At 37.2% G+C, this 16,495-nt stretch overlaps 1 pseudogene; it reads left to right on the top strand.

The window, feature by feature from the left end:
- On the top strand, window positions 1-13,794 carry LOC130456903 (T-cell surface glycoprotein CD1c3-like; annotated as a pseudogene).
- The last annotated feature ends 2,701 nt before the right edge of the window (window positions 13,795-16,495 follow it).

Here is a 16,495-nt window from a genome sequence, read left to right as displayed (position 1 = left end):
CCTGGAGGTAGGCAATGAGCAATGAAAGAAGCAGGACTCGCATGTTCTGAAATCTTTTATTTTTCACCAATTAGCACTGGCTAAGCAAAAACTGCAAAATCTGTATTATTAATCAGTTAACCATCCTGTATTATTAATCACTCCTAATGGTTTTGTGCTGTTCTGTACCTAGTTCTGAATTGTTAGGCTGTATTATTAATCGCCTGCATTGTTCTGTATTTACTTTAGTTCTGTTCCCACCTTTGATGAAGGTATTCCAGAAGGGTAGCAGAAACCCACCCTATGCTGACAAATACAATAAATATGCACACCTTGAACAGCACACAGGGCTGCTACTCTACCACTTCAGAGACTGTTCCATCAGCCCCAAGACCATCTGGTTAGTCCCCTGCTATTTCATCAGCTATTAGTCCATTACAATATCTTAAAAACCTCTTCTTCAAATAAAATTATTTTCTTATGAATTGAAAAAAGTTTGAACCTTCCATTCTTGGGCAAAACCCTGCATTGAACTTGTGTGAGCTTTTCCCACAACAGAGCCAGAGGTGCTGGCCCATGCGAGGGACTTGAGACCCATAGCTGGAAATGAGTTGGCTGACTAGGGCTTTATTTTAATCCCCCTCCCCCCAATACATTTTATTTAAGTATTTTTTCTGGATATTTCTTTACTCCTGGAAGGAAAAAAAAAGACTGCTTCTTTCCTCTCCATCATTTCTTCTCTCCCCTCCCTAGCCCCCTTCTTCTTCCCCAGAACACTTAGTGACAAAGAAAAGCAGCCCAGAATCTGCTAAAGTTGGATGTCGTTAGGCCAGGCCACAGGATGGTGCTAGATGAGAGGATGAGGGCAGGGAGTGTTGCCTAAGCTCTCAGCATCAGAGCTGAACAAAGCTCCCTGCGGGAAAGCGGAGTACTTGCTGGCCTCATGCTGCCACCCTGCCTAGTCTTTCTCCCACTGCTCTCTCAGAGATGGGTAAGAAAGAACTGATCGGGGGCAATGAGGTGTCCTTGTGCAGAAAAAAAGAGGGGACCTGGCCAAATAGGGAAGAGATATACAGTGCATTGGCTATTCCCTTCCCTGACCAGGGGTGCACCTTCTCCCAACTTGACCACAACACAGGGAGATTTCAAGGCAGTGTACCCTTTCCCAGACTCAGTTTCCCCTTTAGAGAGGAGCGGGGAAGGAGATGGGTAGTAATTGTTTATTTTTTCCCTCTTTTCTTTTTCTCCTCCACTTACCCCTTTTCTTCTCTCTTTTCCCATAAATTTCAGGGAGCCCCTCACTTTCCCATACCAACAGACCTCGACTTTCCTTTCAGCTGGATTCAGAGCATGGTCTCATGCTGGTTGGAGGACCTGGAGACCCACAAGTGCAACCAGAGGACCGACACTATTGACTTCCTATGGCCCTGGGCCCAGACTGGCTTCAGTGCTGAGGACCGGGAAGAGCTGCAGACAAACTTACAGGTCTATGTAGTTGGTTTTACAGGGGAAGTAGAAGACATTGTGAAGGACTTGAGGCAGAACTGTAAATAGTTGGGGTCTGGGATTCCCACAGCTGCTGTTTTCATCTCAGAAGTTTGTTGAAGCGGGGTAGGAGGGGTTTGGGGGCCCCAAGACTCTCACTTCTCCTGATTTCTCCCCATTGAGCCCCAAAGCCCTTTCCTCTCCCAAATAGGACTTTATCTCATCTCTGAATCCTTATTGCCACTCCAAGCACAGCCACAGGTTTTCTTCCTTGACTCTAAAAACTTCTAGATTCCTCCTGAGACAGCCGTCTTTCACCTGATCTTCACTCTCCCTGTGGGTGATCCCGTTGTTCTCCACCCTCTGTTTTACCCGCATTTCAATTGTACTTGCAGAGGAAAAGGGGACTTACCAACTCTCCAGACCGACCTGCTTTCTGTATGTTCTCTAAAGAAGAAGATAAGATATTACAGAAATCAAAAACTATGTTCAAATCCTACCTCTGATGGTTACTGCATGTATGATCAGTTTGACCTTTCTAGTCTCATATTCCCTCATCTGAGGCACTTGAATATGATCTTTAAGGGTTCCTCCCCATTAAAACTTGTGAGCACAGGGAGAAATTAGAATGATTTCCCACTCTCATCACCATCCCCTCCATAACCCACACCATCTAAATCCTTCCATTCTCCCTTACTAAACGTCTTCCTCTTTCTTCTCTTCTTTCACCCCCTGGTGATCCAGATAAAAGCAGGCTATGCCCCAGCATCCCCTCGAGACTTCTTTCAGGTAGCATTTCAAGGAAAAGGCTTCTGGAGTTTTCAAGGAGATTCATGGAAGCCTCTTCCAGGAGCTGAAAGTATAGCCCAGCATATCTCCAGCATACTTAACCCAGACCAGAGTGTTCAGATCATAGTTCAGAGACATCTCCTTTACACCCTTCCCCAACTCCGTGATGGACTTCTAGACAAAGGATGGAAAGACACTGAGTTGCAAGGGCAGTCCTAGGAGCCATTATCCTCCTTTGGACTCTAAATAACACAATCATCAAGACTCTGGGATTCAGTCCTCTTCCTATTGCTGCCCTGCCCCCAAATCCCCATCATCATTTTTTTCTGGGCCAGGATTACCTTTTAAATTATTTTAATATTCTTGACATATTTTTTAAAATTACATCATTTCTTAATATTGTTCCTTTTTTGTCCTTGTCCAGAATAGTCTGTAATAGTCTGTAAATAATTTCTGCAGAGAAGTTGGGGAAGTGCATTCTCATAGCTCGGCCACTTTCATTCCTCAGCATTGTTTTAATTGTTTGGTGGCTATTTTTTTCTTCATCATTATCATCATTGTACACATTGTTTTTATGGCTCTGCTTATTTCATCAGTTCTTAAATGTCTCCTCATACTTCCTTGATGTTTCTTATAATATAACATTACATTTAGCCACTTTCCAATTGTTGACTCTCTGTGCTGTAGCCATTTCTTTACTACTACAGAAAGGTGCTGTTATAAATATTTGGGGGACTGTAGTCTTTGTTTTTATCTCATTGAAGTAGACCCCTAGCAGAAGGATCTCAGGGTCATAGGCTGTGAATATTTTTGAAACTTTCTTGGCATTTTGAAAACTGCTTTATACATCTTTTGTCTCTACTTCCTTTTCTCACTTATTTCTCTCCCCTTTATTATTCCCACCTCTAAGAAGCTGTAACATGCAGCAGGATGGGCTAAACCAGGTGGAGGGTGACTGACAGGCTTCAGTCCTCTCAGTGAGTTGGGAGGATGTCTACCCCACAAATGTGAAGACTTCCTCCAATGAGAACAATTTCTTCCACTGGCTATGAAGGTGGTGGACACAGGAACTCTGTCTCACTTAAATTCAGTTATTATACAAGTCATCAAAGTGTGATGTCATTGGTCTTCTTTGAAACAGAAGGATGGGGGTGGCTAAGTGGTTTAGGATTAAGAGCCAGGCCTAGAGAGAGGAGGTCCCGGGTTCAAATTTGTCCTCAGACACTTCTTGGCTGTGTGACCCTGGGCAAGTCACTTAACTTCCATTGCCTGGTCCTTACCATTTTTCTGCCTTGGAACTGATACTCAATATTGATTCTAAGATGGAAGCTCTCAAGGAATTTGCATATACTAGTGGGAGACAATATGTATATACATTAATCAATCAGTCGACAGGCACTTACTAAGCACTTACTACATGCCAATTGCTATGCTAAGTGCATGCTGGGGATACAAAAAGAGCAAAAGATGATTCCCAACCTCAAGGAGCATACTATCTAATGGGGAAGATAGCAAGCAAGCAAAAATGGACAGACAAGCTATATACATGAGATATTCCAATTTGGGAGGAGAGCGAACAAATATAATTCTGTGAATTCAGAAAAAGAAGTTTTATTATTTTTATTTTATTATTATTTATATTTATTATATTATATAGTTTATCATTTATATATTACTATTATTCACCCCCCCAAATCATCATGGGATCAGTTTTCAGCTAAGACACAAAGGCCACTTGAGATGTATAACTGTGAGAAAACTCCTTTCATCAGTCTTTGGATATGACTCAATTTCTGATCAGTATAACCTCGGTTCTTAGTTAAAGGTCTTTAAGTAACAGGTAGAGGTGGTGGTCCATCTTCTTAGCATTATAAGACTAAGTTCAAACCATGCAATAGGGCTTTCTTCCAATGCCCACAATTGAATAAAGTTTTCTTATAAGGCCAACTTTGGACTAGACCCATAATAGAAGAGAAACTAAACTTGTTCCAAAGTTGAGTCACAAAACAGCCAGAGTGATTTCAGACTCATTTCCCACAACTAACTTCTTCTTGTCCCAATCCCATCAGTTTCCTCACTACCCATGGCTGTGAAAGGTACTTGGTATGATTCTACTCTAATTTTTGTGATAACCTTTAATGGAAAAAATGGGCACATTAAGGCACAAAGAAATTTTAAGTAACTGTAAAAAGGAATAAATATTAAATGTATCCTTTAGGGGCTGCTGCATAATTAAAGTTATAATAAATCCAATTGGTACAAACAGAAAACACAGACATAAAGAGAAACTTAATCATACAGAAAAAAATCAACATTTATGTGAAAAATAATGATAATGATGACAAAATATCTGGGATATGGCTAAAACCATCACCAGAGGGAAAAGTATATCCTTAAAAACATTTATGAACATAATAGAAAATGTATTTAATGAATTATAAAGGCAGCAAATAACCTCAAAAATGAGCACAAAAATAGAAAAGGTTGCTTCCTTTTCCTGCTATTATTGAAGTAGAAGGAGTAGTAATAAGAAAAGATAAACAAATTAAATACATAAAGATAGGCAGGGAAGAAGAAAACCTATCCCTATTTGCTAATAAAATAATAATTTACTTAAAAAACCCCAAAGATTTAACAAAGAAACTAATGGAAACAATTAATACTTTCAGCAAAGTTGAAGGCTGTCAAATTAAACTCAGAAAATCAATAGTATTTCTATATTATAACAAAATATGGGAGACAGCAATAGAAAAGAAACCCTCATTCAAAATAACTACAAAATGTATATAATATTTAAAAATCAATCTCTGAAAGCACATTTGCTACCTGTATCATTTCAGGTACAAAATGCAAAGGAATACTTATATGTCTGACAATATTCAGGACTCATGGCTGAGCCATACCCATTTACAAATATGACATTACTACCAAAGTTAATTTATAGACTTATTGCTATACCAATCAAACTATCAAAGATATTCTTATTACAAACACAAATAGTAACTAGACAAAGATAATAACACAATTTACTTGGAGAAAAAGTCTAGAACATCAAAAGATATAATAAAAAAGACAAGGAATAAAAGGAGGAATTGCAATTTTAGACCTTTAACTATTACAAAATAACAGTCATCAAAACTATTTGAAACTTGCAACCCCCCCCCCAACATTTTAAAAAGTAAATTTTGGCACTGACTAGACAAAGGAAGAATCAGAAATTATTGAGCTCAGAAACCCAACATTCAATAAAACTCCAAAACAAAAATTACAAAGAAAGTGCTCTGTATTTAATAATTTCTGGGAATACTAGATAATAGCTAGAAATAAATTTAATTTCAGTCTTATCCCCTATTGTATTCTACAGTAAATCAAGACCATATACATTTCATTTCTCTGGGTAGAAGATTCTTTATAGAATTAAACAAGGGATAGTGGCAATTCTAAGTGATAAAATAGATAATTTTGATTATTTGAAATGGAAAAGTTTTTATATGAATTAAATTAATTTCTTAGGATAAGCAAGAAATCAGTTGACTAAGGAAAAATTTTTTCATGTGTGTTATATATCTCTGATAACAGATTTGATATGCAAGATATTTAGACCACTAATAGAAATATGTAAGAACAAAAGTAACTCCCCCAAACAAAAGTTGTCAAAGTTGACAAGTTTTCAAAAGAATAATTGCAAACTATTAACAATTATATTTAGTGTTTCCCCAAATTACAAATAATAGAACATTATAAATGCAAATAAAATCTTAAAGCTTCACCTTACATTTCACCTTCAGTTTATACTCATTAAACTGGAATGACAAAACATGACAAAAATGAAAAGAGTCAGTGATGGAGGCGTTATGGAAAGATGCTCACACTAATTCATTGTTTATGGAATTGAGAACTGGTCCAACCAATATGGAAAGCAATTTGGAATTATGTAAATAAAGTGACTCTGACTCTGCTAGACATATATTTTAAGAAGGTCATTGACACAAAGAATGTTTCCATACACATAAAAATATTATATAGCAGTATTTTTTTTGGAGAGTATCAAAGAACTGGAAACAAAGTAGCTCCCAGAGTCAATTGGGGAATATCCAAACAAATCAAAGATAAAAACATAATAGACATTGTTGTGCTGTAAGAAACAACATGATATATAATAAAGTTAGCAGAGCCAGGAAGACAACATAAATAATTACTAAAATTGTAAATAAAAGGACAATCAGAAAACAAACTAAATGTTGTGAAATCCAAGAACAAGCTTAAAATCAAAGAAGAGTAATTTTTTTCTTTTTTAAATTAAACTCTTCCCTAGGTCTTAGAATCAGAAACAGAGTATCAGTTTCTAAGGCAGAAGATCTGGTAAGGGATAGACAACTGGGACCACATAGCTAGGAACCAAAATCACAGCTGAACCCACATCCTTCGGACTCCAGACCTGCCTCTTTATTGCATACTGCCATTTTTTGATGTATTGATTAATTTTGTTGTTTTTTTTCTTTTAATCCTCTTGAAAAATATTATTAGGAGTAGCCCTCTGGAAGAAGTATAGAGAGAAGATTACAAGGAGAAATGTAGCTAACATAAAAAGATATTAAAATTATCTAAGAAATATTCAAGCCACATCCATTTTATGTTTATTGAGGTATGTGGCATAAGATCTTGATATAAACCCAATTTCTGCCATCCTGCTTTCCAGTTTTCCCAAATCCCCATGATTTTTATGCAGCAGAGGAAAAACAAAAGGGTAGTTGGTGGGGGGAAAGAATAATCTGGGCCAATGAAGAAAGAAGTTTGAAGCAAAGAACTGTTGTGGGATTTTGCCACTTGTAGTCAGTGTCTTGGCATGGTGGAAATAATTTAAAATTTGAGGATGCTAGGTTCATATCATCTCTCTTGGCTCCTTAATTTCTATGTGATCTTGATAAGCTCCTTTAGCTCTCTGAGCCTCGGTTTCTGAATCTATGAAAATTATGATTGGACCAGATCAATTTTCAATTCTAATTCTAAATGCTCTCATCTGTTGATTTTACGAATCCCTACCATGGATCTCTCCTCTCCATGTTCTATTGTTAGACCACAAGTCTCATTGTCAAATAGACCTACTTTTGTACCAGGGTAGCTGATATTGCTTTGTCAGTCTCAGGATTCTACCCAAAGTCCATACAGGTGACACGGATAAAAAATGGACAGGAACAATCAGGAACTCAGACAAATGACCTCGTGCTGAATTCACATAGCACATGGTGGCTTAATGTTTCCCTCATTATGGAAGCTGAAAAAGCAGGTGATCTTGCTTGCAGGGTAAAACACAGTAGTCTTGGTAGCAAAGACCTCATCCAGCACTGGGGTGAGAAATAACCGAGACCCAGATTGGGAATGGAAAGAAAGTAGTGCTGGAGTCTAAGGGGAGGGGGCAAAGGGATAGTTACAAGATGGTCAGGGAAGAGGATGGAGAATCCTAGATTCAAGAGGGAAGAGAATGTGGAAGCTTGGACATAGGAGGGATAGGAAGGGAGGATCTTTGTTCCAGTAGAGAAGGGGATGGGGCTCTCAGACTCAAGAGGGAAGGGGATAAGGAATCCCAGGCTCAGGAGGGATAGATAGAGGAAAGACTGCACTACAGGATCCTCATATGCTCATATCTCTCCTATCTAGCCAAGAGCTAACCTGGACCTTGGCTCACTGCTTCTCAGTTTGGATTGTAGTGGTGATGGTTTGTTTAGTAGCATTCGGAGTTATCTGGGAGCAGAAGCAACATAGGCGAGTCCACCATTTCCATTCACTCCATTATATCCACTTTTCTTTCTACCCCTTTCCTTTTTTTTTTAGTCTCTTTCTTCCTTCACCTTTTTGCCCAGTGTCCATTTCTTTTTAGACCTAGGACAATACTTCTACCTTGAGTTAGAGGGAAACTTACTCTTGCTCTCTCTATGGGTCACATTCTGTGACACTTTTCTTTCCACTATCTTTCTCCCATAGGTGTGAGAGCCCTAGAATCCCAGGAATTCAACACTATTTAACACAAGAGTCTTAGGATTTGCCTAATGTGAGCAATAGGTTCTGACAAGATGGTGGGCTCCTCTAAGAAGCTTGTCTAATGAAGTAAAAAGAAAAGAAAATTGAGGTAAATTTCATGTTCCTAGCTTAAGCTTCTTTTTCCCATATCCATACCAGCTATTCTGCAGAGCAATTTGGAAGTATTACAGAAAGTAAAAAAAAAAAAAATATATATATATATATATATATATATATATATACCTCAGATCCTCCCCTTTAGGAACCCTTTTATGCTCCAAGGACTGGCATTGCAAGGCTGCCACACCTAGAAGTTTGCTACCGATAGCCCCTCCTTCCCCTACACCTGTTGGAACTCCAGAACAAAGCAAAGTGGTTCCACTTCTTAGGACCTTGTTACTCCCCATGCTATGACCTGACAAGTCCATGACTATACAAATCTGCTCGACTCCTCAGTGTTTGTCCTTGGCATGTTCCGATGCCCCTACACTTGCCTGTCATGTTTGTATTCATAACCAATAGAAACCCCTGATTGTGTATGGGTCATGTAACCTATGGAAACCCTCCCCCACTGATGGTGTATAAAATAGCAAGAGCTCCTGGCCTCAGGGCCCAGCCCTTGGAGGAATGATCCTGGCTGAGTCTGCATGCACATGCATAATAAATCTCCTTCTTTCCTTCCTTCCTTCTTTTGAGCAACAATTGTGGTTTCCTGCATGGCTAAACTGACAATTCCACAATAAAACTAAAGAGAAAGGTTAAAAAAATACAAATATTTATAGTAGCTCTTTTAATAGGACCCAAAGATTGGAGACTAAGGGGGTGTCTACGTATTGGGGAATGGTTAAAAAATTGGGGGATATGTATGTAATAGGATATTATTGTGCCACAAGTAATTATGGAATGGGGTTTCAAGGGGAAACTCTATGAACTGATACAGAACCAAGTGAGCAGAACTAGAACAGTTTATATAATGACAACATCATGTAGAAAGCAGCCTTGAAAGACTTTAGGACTCTCAACAATGCACTGATAAACCAGGAGTCCAAAATAATTATGGTGAAATATAGCACTGATTTTTCTGACAGAAAAGTAATGAAATTAAGATGCAGAAAGAGAAATATATTTTTAGACATGGTTAATGTGGCAATAGAATTTGCAGGCCTATGTAGATATGCATCAAAGGATTTGTTTGTTTGTTTTAAATTTGCCCAATGGGCATGGAGGGAGTAGGAAGGAAAACAAAATGAAAACAAATGCTTGTTACCTGAAAAACAAAAAAGAAAATATTTTTTATTATATGGGATGATGCTTTGAGAGAGGTAGAGGGAGATTACTAGGAGGAATTTAAGTGATGTAAAAACAGAAGATATTAATAACCTTAAATGTTAACAATATATTATATTATATAATTATAATATATACATATATTAACAAGGTAATGATACTAATAATAAATATTAATAACAAAACATTATGACCACTCCAAGATCCCATTGGTAGTATCATTAATATTTGATAATATTGGTAAAAATAATTGGTAGTATCACCAATCATAGAATTAGTATTTGAATTAATTTCCTCACACTTAGGCAGACTTGAGGTAGGTACAGTGTTTAGAGAGCTGTCATTAGTCAGGAAGACTCATCTTTCTGAATTCAAATGGGGCCTCGGACACTTAGCTTGTGACCCTGAACCATTTAAACCTATGTGCCTCAGTTTCCTTATCTGTAAAACAAGTAAAGAAGTATATGGCAGACCACTCTGGTATCTTTGCCAAGGAATCCCCAAATGGAGTCATGAAGGGTAGGACATGACAGAAGTGACTGAACAACATTAGCTTCTCACTTAAGGTAAAGAGAATAGACAGCAAAATTCAGACTATCCCTTTATGTTGATGTGTCAGTTTGCAAGTAGCTGAGGTAGTTGGAAAGTTGAGCATAAATTGCTCAAGGGTATTATGGCTAATTACATACAGTGCAACCCGGGAGAGAGCAGCAACCCAAAACAGAGATAACAGTTAAGAACACATTATTGCCGCTTCCAAGGAAGAAGGAGAACAGATGCCAAGGGGCAACCGTCTCAGTGTGTGGCCTCCATTGACCTTAGACTGAGGGTAGCACACAGTGGGGATGGCTTTGCTGTGCATTCTCTCTCTGGAAGAAGTCCTAAAGCTCTTCAGGACTCAAATTTATATAGAGTTTTGGACAAAGAGCCAAACTCTCACAATTAGGAAAGTGCCTCAACATCTGTAAGAGAAGGGCTGGTGAAATATTGACCAGTGAAATGAAGTCATTTTATGAATTACCTGTTGAAGAATAGGGACAAGGACCCCATGTAACATAAGAAGAGGAACTAGGTTTATTGGGTCTTAACCTTTGTGTATCTTGGTGGGGACTGGGACCATAAAAGTCAAGCCAATTTTCATCAACCCAGCCTGAAATCTCACAGCTATCCTTGGATGGGGATGTTACCATCTATAGTAATATAGCATGTAATATGGAGCAGCTAGGTGGCTCAGTGGATAGAGAACCAGGTCTGGAGATAGGAGGACCTGGGTTCAAATCTGATCTCATACACTTCCTAGCTATGTGATCCTGGGCAAGTCACTCAACCTCAAATGCCTAGCCCTTACTACTCTTTTTCCTTGAAAAATGATAGTATAGATTCTAAGGCAGAAGCTTAGGGTTTTGAAATTATCTATTATCTATCTATCTATCTATCTATCTATCTATCTATCTATCTATCTATCACTACTTATTTATCTAACTATAAAATACTATATTAGATAAATACTTAGGACTGCATAGAAGGAATTATTCTACTCAATCCTGGATAAAACTAGGGTCAGATTAAGTACTGGTTAAGAACAGTTAAAGATTAGTGAGAATGATATTTAATTCTACTTAATTTTAATATTTTCTAAATCTTGCTATGTAATCCCATTTTTTCAAATATGGCATATTTCTTAAATGTTTACACTTAACTATTAATACAGAATTCAATTTCAAATAAAAGGAGTTGTAAATTATATTGGTATTCTTACCCTCTCTATCTCTATCTCCCTGTCTCCTTTTTCTCTTTCTCCCTTCCTCTCTCCCTCCCTTCCTTTCTCCCTATCTCCTCTCTTTTTCTTTTTCTCTTCTCTATATCTCTGTCCCTCCCCCTCCTCTCTCCCTCTTCCTCTTTATCTCTGTCACTTTTTGTGTCTGTTATTTAGACCATGGTGCTGTTACCAGACTACTAATTCTTTGCACTATGTTAATGTGTGAACCCAAAGGCAATGTGAAAAGAGTACACAATGGCAAATCCTACCATACTTGGAGTTCTGAGGAAAAGTCTAGCTAGTTTGGAGGAGTCCATCAATAGTAGGCATAGGCTGGGGATACAGTGTCTGGCCATGGCAATCTTTAAAACAGAAAATAAATGGCTTTGAGTTCTTTGCCATCCCTTCTCTTTCTGTAGTAAGACATGGAAGAGTGGGGGAATTGTAGCGAAAGGCGCAGAGTTATTGGTTTTAGACCATCTACACACATTATCTCTTGGTTCTCTAAATGTGAGATTCTCATCCAGTGGTCATTGAGGGCACATATTCATTCTGGAACTGAATCATATACATGTTGACATTCTCTAGCAATAAAGAAAGAAAACTAAAGGAAATTGATACAAGATGGAAGGATAAGTTACAGGTTTTCCTTGGCAAGGCTATCTATTGTGGTCTGTGGTCTATCTTAAAATTAGAAGACTGTCAGAATAGGAAGTTGGGGAGAAGGGCTATGCATAGAGTTCTTGGCGCCCAAGCCTGGTTAAGAAGTTATCAATGAGTTGTATTTTTGAGTGATGGATAACATACTTGTTCTTTTTCATATATTGTTAAAGCCACACAATTTCCAAATATTATGTTTTTGCACGTCCTGTTCTTCAATTAGCTTCTATATTCTGTTGTATCTCTTTATGTATATATATATGTATTATTTATATGTATAAACACATTAATGTAATTAGGTACCCGGTATGCAAGGAAGTTCCATATGCCATTGTGTATGCCTCTCTCTCTTTCTCTCTCATCTGTCTCCTGTGAATTTGTAGAACTTAGTGAATTTTGTATGCAGTGTAGAGGAGTTCAGATGAAGGGCAACAGCACTACAAAGAGAAAGCTTTAAACAATTTTTTTTCTACTAAGGGGAGGAGGAGGAGGAGAATAGATGCTATTAGGATTAGTGTCAGTGTGGGCCTCCCAAGGCAGCAGTGGGCAGCACCTCAAGGGAGAGTGGCTGGTATCTATGCCCCAATCCAAGACCCAGAACCCTTTCCTACTTGTTGTCATTTATCTCCTTCTCCATCTGTGGTGAAAGATATTTCTCTTTACTTCAAATCTGAGATTGGTTGGAGCTCAGAGGCAAATAAAGGAGGTGTTGTAATTTTAATATGTGTCCAGAGACAATGGGGAACACAATTGCATGAAAAGTTTGGTCATCTTGTATTTGTTTCTGTTAAAAATTTATAAAAAATCAAACCTAACCAAATCTATAAAGATCATCGTCATGAGACCAGGGTACTGAAGGACCTTAGAGACTACTGAGTAGATTCCCTAATTTTACAGATGAGGATACTTAGGCACAGGGATTTTGAACAATTTACTAGGGTCAAATAGAAAGTAAGTCACTGAGGCAAGAATTGAAGCTAGGTCCCCATGACTCTTAAGTCTCTTTCTACTATGCTTCACTAATTTTTTTTTTGTAAGCTTAAATCTCAAAATCTGTTTCAACAGATGAAGAGATCAAGAAATTCTATGCAAAACTTGGCAAAATCCTATAAACAAAATCAACAGAATATAGAAAATCATAGTCAAGAATTCTAGACTTGGAAGGGAACTCAAGAACACTTTGGCTTTGCCCTAAGAATAATTTAGCAATCAAAGACATCCAAAGAACTTTCCCTAAAACTTTCCTTAAGATGCTACCATATCATAACATAGGAAGAAAAAAAATTAAAAAGTGAATAAATGACATAATGAAAATTTTAGAAATTGATTTATATTTCCTGTTTCCTTAGATACATCCAACTTTTCATATCTTTAGTTGTTCCTACCAGATTTGATTTTTTCTTTGTTTCTAGCCAATTCCACCTTGAGAGATTAGTTAGAAAAGGATGGAAAGTTTATCCCTTCCTCTCTCTCTCCTAATGCCTCTACCTCTCTATTTCATGATTTCTTCAGCCAGACCTATATTATATCTTATCTCCCCACCCACTTTGGGAGAAAGCAAATTAAGATCAAAGAAAGCTTGGCCTTATTCTCAAAAGGGTATTTCTTCAAAACAAAGTCCAAGTCTTTGTTAAAATGAATTTAATCAAAATTACCCAAACTTCCAGAGAAGCTCCACCATGGATTCTCTTTTCTGATCAAATTTTGCTTCTAGAGTCATCCCACTAAGCAATCGGGGGTGCAAAGGGGTATTAATTTCATTTTATGTTGGAGCCAAAACTAAGACATGAGAGATCATTTGTTCCATCACCACCCCTCCCCAACCCTATTTAACAGAAGAGGAAATGGAGAAGTGATGTTCAATTATGGTTAGAACTAGAATTAGTACTTGAATGACATAGCTAGTGACTTGTTCCTGATAATAATTTCTTTTTTTCAATATTCATGTCTTCAGTTTTCAGGATTTTCAGTTACATTCAAGAAATATATTTAAGCATCTACTATGTTTATGCATTTGGACAATACTAAGGAGAAAAATGAAATTCTTTGCCAATTTAGGGGCTTGCCTTCTTGATTATTTGTTTAGTTGTTTTTTTTCCCTTACGCTGCAGCTTAGATGTTAGAAAAAAAAGTATGGATGTTTTTATACTTTTAGAGACTTTTTGCTGTTGTTCAGTCATTTTAGTAGTTAGGCTCTTCGTGGGTTTTCTTGGCAAAGATACTGGAATTATTTGCCATTTCCTTTTCCAGTTCATTTTACAGATAAAGAAACGGAGTCAAAGAAGATAAAAATGCTTTGACCAGGGTTAGACAAGTGTCTGAGGCTAGATTTGAATTCGTGATTGGTCTTTGCAAATTGAAGACTACTGTATCACCTAGCTGCTCCTTTTACTGACATTTCACATTAATTACTATCCTTCATGCCCTCTGTGTCCTAGCTAAGCTTTCCTCCTTTCCCCTAAATTCAGTGTTCCATTTTTCTTAGTATGTAGATAATTTTCCATCTCTAGTAGATACTCCTCAATTCAATTCAATAAACATTTGTTAAGTGCATACCATGTGGTAATTAACATGCTAAGCACTTTCGAGAGATACAAAAAGATGCAAAAGATAGTCCTTGTGCTAAAGGAGCTTATGCTATAATGGGGAATATAACTTACAAATAAAAATATAAAAAAGCAAGCCATATACTGAAGAGTCAGCTCCCAAACCCCTTCTTTCCCCTCCCTGGCCCCCTAACCCCAGGAGTTCCTGTTCACTCCCCCCACTCCAGGAATTCCTGTGCACTTCTCTACCACAAAAGTATATAAAAAGCCTGCAAGCCCCAGACTCAGGGCTCCAGCCATTTTTAGAGTGTTGAACCCAAACTGCATTTTGTTTAATAAACTCCCTCCTGTGTGTTACATTGTTAGTCTTGTTTCATCCTTGGGATTGATTAACTGGGCACTTCAATACAAGATAAATAGGAAATGGTTAAAATAGGGAAAGCGCTGGATTTAAGAGGGATTAGGGAAGGCTACCTCACCTCAATCTCCCTAAATACTTAGCTTCCTTCAGGTCCTGCTCAGGTAACTCCTTCTCCAGGAAAAGTTAAATGAGACCTAAAGTTATTAAAGCTATTTCTCTCCTTGAGTTATATTGTATTGACTTACTATTTACATATTGTATCCTCTAGCAAAAATGCAGAGATGATAATTTTTTCTTTATCCTCAGAGACTATTAAATGTTTAAAAACATTTGTTGCTTTGGTTGTATGACTTTGGTCCCATCAGGCTGAGAATTCTACAGGACAGGAAGCATATCCTCTTTTCTCTCTAGTCAGGGTTCCTAAATTGGGGTTCATGGACTCCTTGGGGTCTATGGATAGATTTCAGGGGGCCTGTGAACTTAAATGGGAAAATTATTTCCTTAGTTCCCCTAATATCAAGCTGAAATCAAACATTTTCTTTAATTATTGTAGAACTTTATTCTGAGAACAAATTACTGATCAAGTAACTTCTAGAATTCACATGCCATTAGAGTATCTTGATGACAAATATCTCCAAATTGATGACAAATATCTCCAAATTCAGATTATGTTTATTAGGTAAATGGACTTTGTACTCAATTGAATTTACACTGAGGTCTACCTGATGCCTCTGTTCTTAGTTGATTATGGCCTTGGTCTTATAGCTATCAAGTAGCTCGAGTTTCTTTTTTTTTTTTTCAAACCCTTACTTTCTGTCTTAGAATCAATACTGTGTATTGATTGATTCTAAGGAAGAAGGACAGTAAGGGCTAGGCAAAGGGGATTAAGTGACTTGCCTAGTAACATGGCCTCAGTTTCTTATAGAGAAGTCCTCATTTAGGGCTTTTCCTGATGGATAATAATAATAATAGTAATAATAATTGTTATTATATTAGTAGGTCTTATTTATATGAGGAGTGATATGGTACAATAGATAGATGGCAACCTGAGCTTTCCTTGGGTTTTTAAAAGACTATATTGTTTTACAACCTCGAGTCTCACTTTAATATTTCATGTGTGCTCTATTCAGGTTTTGTCTGTGCTCCTTGTTTTTATCCCTTTTCCTGGAATCAGACACAAACATTAATCACAGTCCTATAATATTTTATCAATAAATGGCAGGTTCCCATAGTTTAAAGCTTTTAGGCATATATTGATATTATAGCAAGAGTATATATATTAACTTGTATTACTGCAGGGAAAAATAATATTAGTATTAATTATGTGTACCTTCAGTACAAAAAATGAGAAAAAATCAAATATTCTGATCAAAAAATAAAAGAAAAGAAATAAGAAAAAATAAGAAAAAATCAGTAATTCAATATATTCTTGAAAAAAAAATATCCATTTGTCTATGGATTATTATCTCCAATTCATATGATAAGATAGAGTCACAACTCATATGATAGGATAGAGTCAATCAGTCTCAGCAGAAGATGCTTTCTTCACATGTGAGCAGTGAATCCAAGAGTCTCTTTCTCCAATCTTTATAGATGTTGGAGTAGTTAATA

The sequence above is a fragment of the Monodelphis domestica genome, chromosome 2 (assembly GCF_027887165.1).
Source record: "Monodelphis domestica isolate mMonDom1 chromosome 2, mMonDom1.pri, whole genome shotgun sequence".
NCBI lineage: Eukaryota > Metazoa > Chordata > Mammalia > Didelphimorphia > Didelphidae > Monodelphis > Monodelphis domestica.
Note: the sequence above shows the minus strand (reverse complement) of the source record. Positions and strands in the feature narration are given on the sequence as shown.